Raw genomic sequence first — 4,231 nt, 5'->3', positions numbered from 1 at the left:
GTCCCAAGGGCTTGTTTCCATCAAGGTCCTACAGTACATCCAACATCCATACATCTACACATCTCTCCAATAATTAACCACTCCTCCCCTTACTCCCCTCACAGCCTTGTTCCATACCTTAATTAATCCACCAATTGGATGTTTCATCACAAATGCATGGAACACCATCCATCTGTTCTATCCAAAACGGTTATAAGGCTACACCTTTTAACAAGCTCAACACTCCTCCCCTCATAGCCTTCCACAGCTTCATTCATCCACCAATCGGATGTTCTCCATCACAAATGCATGGAACACCGTTAATCTGTTCCATGCAGATACAATGTTGATTATAAGGCACTGCCTTTAACAAACTCAACACATCCCCCCCCCCCCCCCCCCATTACCTTCACATTCTTCCATAACTTCATCCATCCACCATTTGGATGTTTTTCATCACAAATGCATGGAACACCGTTAATTGTTCCACGCAGATACAATGGCGATTAAAAGGCTACGCCTTTTAACAAGCACAACACTCCTCCCCTCACCAGCCTTCCATTGCTTCATGTATTAAAAAAAAAAAAAAAAAAAACGTTCATCACGATGCACGCAACACCACGCATCTATTCTATCCAAAACCCCCCCTCCCACCCATACTCTCACACTAGCATTCATACCATGCATATTGCCGCACCGCTGCTACTAACAGTGTTGCTCCCTCCATTCCGTGCCATGCTAGCATCATGCTCCCATACTAGCATCCATACCTCACACACTACCAACATCGCTCCCGTGGCTATAGCTGCTAATGCTATCGCTACAATGTCCCTACTGAACCGTACCAGGGACATACCTTCCCTTCCCAGCCACTCCTACTATCCAGTGCTCTTGACCATCTAAGCCGCACACTCCACGCTTGCGTGTAGTGATGACCTTAGATGATCACGCCGGCACCCACCCACATGCCCTTGACCATCTAAGCCGCATACTCCACGCTTGCGTGTAGTGATGACCTTAGATGATCACGCCAGGCACCCACCCCCATGCCCTTGACCATCTAAGCCTTACACTCCACGCTTGCGTGTAGTGATGACTTTAGATGATCACGCCAGGCACCCACCCCCATGCCCTTGACCATCTAAGCCGCACACTCCACGCTCGCGTGTAGTGATGACCTCAGATGATCACGCCAGGCACCCACCCCATGCCCTTGGCCATCTAAGCCGCACACTCCACGCTCGCGTGTAGTGATGACCTCAGATGATCACGCCAGGCACCCACCCCATGCCCTTGGCCATCTAAGCCGCACACTCCACGCTCGCGTGTAGTGATGACCTCAGATGATCACGCCAGGCACCCACCCCATGCCCTTGGCCATCTAAGCCGCACACTCCACGCTCGCGTGTAGTGGGGACCTTAGATGACCATGCCAGCACCCCCCATGCTGTTCGTGTCTTGGACATCTGAGCCACACACTGCACGCTTGCGCGTAGTGATGACCTTGGATGAACTTCGGCACTCAGCATCATGGCCGTTTATGCCGCACGTCCCATGCCTCGCATGCGACGCGCCCATAAACGACCATACTCCAACAGCGAAAGATGTTGTTCGTGCCTTGGTCATCTAAGCCGCACACTCTACGCTCGCGCGTAGTGGGGACCTTAGATGACCATGCCAGGCACCCACCTCCATGCCCTTGACCATCTAAGCCGCACACTCCACGCTCACGTGTAGTGATGACCTTAGATGATCACGCCAGGCACCCCCCATGCTGTTCGTGTCTTGGACATCTAGGCCGCACACTGCACGCTTGCGTGTAGTGACGACCTTAGATGAACATTCGGCACTCTGCATCCTTGGCCGTTTATGCCGCACGTCCCATGCCGCGCATGCGACGCGCCCATAAACGACCATAATCCTGGGTTTATTCAATAATCAATAAACCTAGTGCCCCTACATCCCCTCCTCTACATCCCTTCCCCCACATCCTCTCCCCCCCTACATCCTTTCACCCCTCTCTCCTACATAATCTCACCCCTCTCTCCTACATCCCTTTCAGCCCTCTCTCCTACATCCCTTTCAGCCCTGTCTCCTACATCCCCTTCACCCCTCCCTCCTACATCCTCTCACCCCTCTCTCCTACATCCTCTCGCCCCTCTCCCCTACTCCTCTCGCCCCTCTCTCCTTCTCCCTACCTACCCCCTACTCCCAACAACGGGACCCCCTACTCCCAACAATGTAACGTAATGCAATGTAATGTAATGTAATGTAATGTATGTACTCCCTCTCTCCTACATCTCTTTCACCCCTCCCTCCTACATCATCTCACCCCTCTCTCCTACTCCTCTCGCCCCTCTCTCCTCCATCCCTCCTCCCTACCTTCCCCCTTCTCCCAACAACGGGACCCCCTTCTCCCAACAACGGGACCCCCTTCTCCCAACAACGGGACCCCCTTCTCCCAACAACGGGACCCCCTTTTCTCCCAACAACGGGACCCCCTTCTCCCAACAACGGGACCCCCTTTTCTCCCAACAACGGGACCCCCTTTCTCCCAACAACGGGACCCCCTTTTCTCCCAACAACGGGACCCCCTTTTCTCCCAACAACGGGACCCCCTTCTCCCAACAACGGGGCCCCCTTTTCTCCCAACAACGGGACCCCCCTTTTCTCCCAACAACGGGACCCCCTTTTCTCCCAACAACGGGACCCCCTTTTCTCCCAACAACGGGACCCCCCTTTTCTCCCAACAACGGGACCCCCTTTTCTCCCAACAACGGGACCCCCCTTTTCTCCCAACAACGGGACCCCCTTTTCTCCCAACAACGGGACCCCCCTTTTCTCCCAACAACGGGACCCCCTTCTCCCAACAACGGGACCCCCTTTTCTCCCAACAACGGGACCCCCCTTTTCTCCCAACAACGGGACCCCCTTTTCTCCCAACAACGGGACCCCCTTTTCTCCCAACAACGGGACCCCCTTCTCCCAACAACGGGACCCCCTTCTCCCAACAACGGGACCCCCTTCTCCCAACAACGGGACCCCCTTCTCCCAACAACGGGACCCCCTTTTCTCCCAACAACGGGACCCCCTTCTCCCAACAACGGGACCCCCTTTTCTCCCAACAACGGGACCCCCTTCTCCCAACAACGGGACCCCCTTCTCCCAACAACGGGACCCCCTTTTCTCCCAACAACGGGACCCCCCTTTTCTCCCAACAACGGGACCCCCTTTTCTCCCAACAACGGGACCCCCTTTTCTCCCAACAACGGGACCCCCTTTTCTCCCAACAACGGGACCCCCCTTTTCTCCCAACAACGGGACCCCCTTTTCTCCCAACAACGGGACCCCCTTTTCTCCCAACAACGGGACCCCCTTTTCTCCCAACAACGGGACCCCCTTTTCTCCCAACAACGGGACCCCCTTTTCTCCCAACAACGGGACCCCCCTTTTCTCCCAACAACGGGACCCCCTTCTCCCAACAACGGGACCCCCTTTTCTCCCAACAACGGGACCCCCTTTTCTCCCAACAACGGGACCCCCCTTTTCTCCCAACAACGGGACCCCCTTTTCTCCCAACAACGGGACCCCCTTTTCTCCCAACAACGGGACCCCCTTCTCCCAACAACGGGACCCCCTTTTCTCCCAACAACGGGACCCCCTTTCTCCCAACAACGGGACCCCCTTTTCTCCCAACAACGGGACCCCCTTTTCTCCCAACAACGGGACCCCCTTCTCCCAACAACGGGGCCCCCTTTTCTCCCAACAACGGGACCCCCCTTTTCTCCCAACAACGGGACCCCCTTTTCTCCCAACAACGGGACCCCCTTTTCTCCCAACAACGGGACCCCCCTTTTCTCCCAACAACGGGACCCCCTTTTCTCCCAACAACGGGACCCCCCTTTTCTCCCAACAACGGGACCCCCTTTTCTCCCAACAACGGGACCCCCCTTTTCTCCCAACAACGGGACCCCCTTCTCCCAACAACGGGACCCCCTTTTCTCCCAACAACGGGACCCCCCTTTTCTCCCAACAACGGGACCCCCCTTTTCTCCCAACAACGGGACCCCCTTTTCTCCCAACAACGGGACCCCCTTCTCCCAACAACGGGACCCCCTTTTCTCCCAACAACGGGACCCCCTTTTCTCCCAACAACGGGACCCCCCTTTTCTCCCAACAACGGGACCCCCTTTTCTCCCAACAACGGGACCCCCTTTTCTCCCAACAACGGGACCCCCCTTTTCTCCCAACA

Source organism: Gymnoscopelus braueri, assembly GCF_963280865.1.
Source record: "Gymnoscopelus braueri genome assembly, chromosome: 7".
Lineage (NCBI taxonomy): Eukaryota > Metazoa > Chordata > Actinopteri > Myctophiformes > Myctophidae > Gymnoscopelus > Gymnoscopelus braueri.
Note: the sequence above shows the minus strand (reverse complement) of the source record.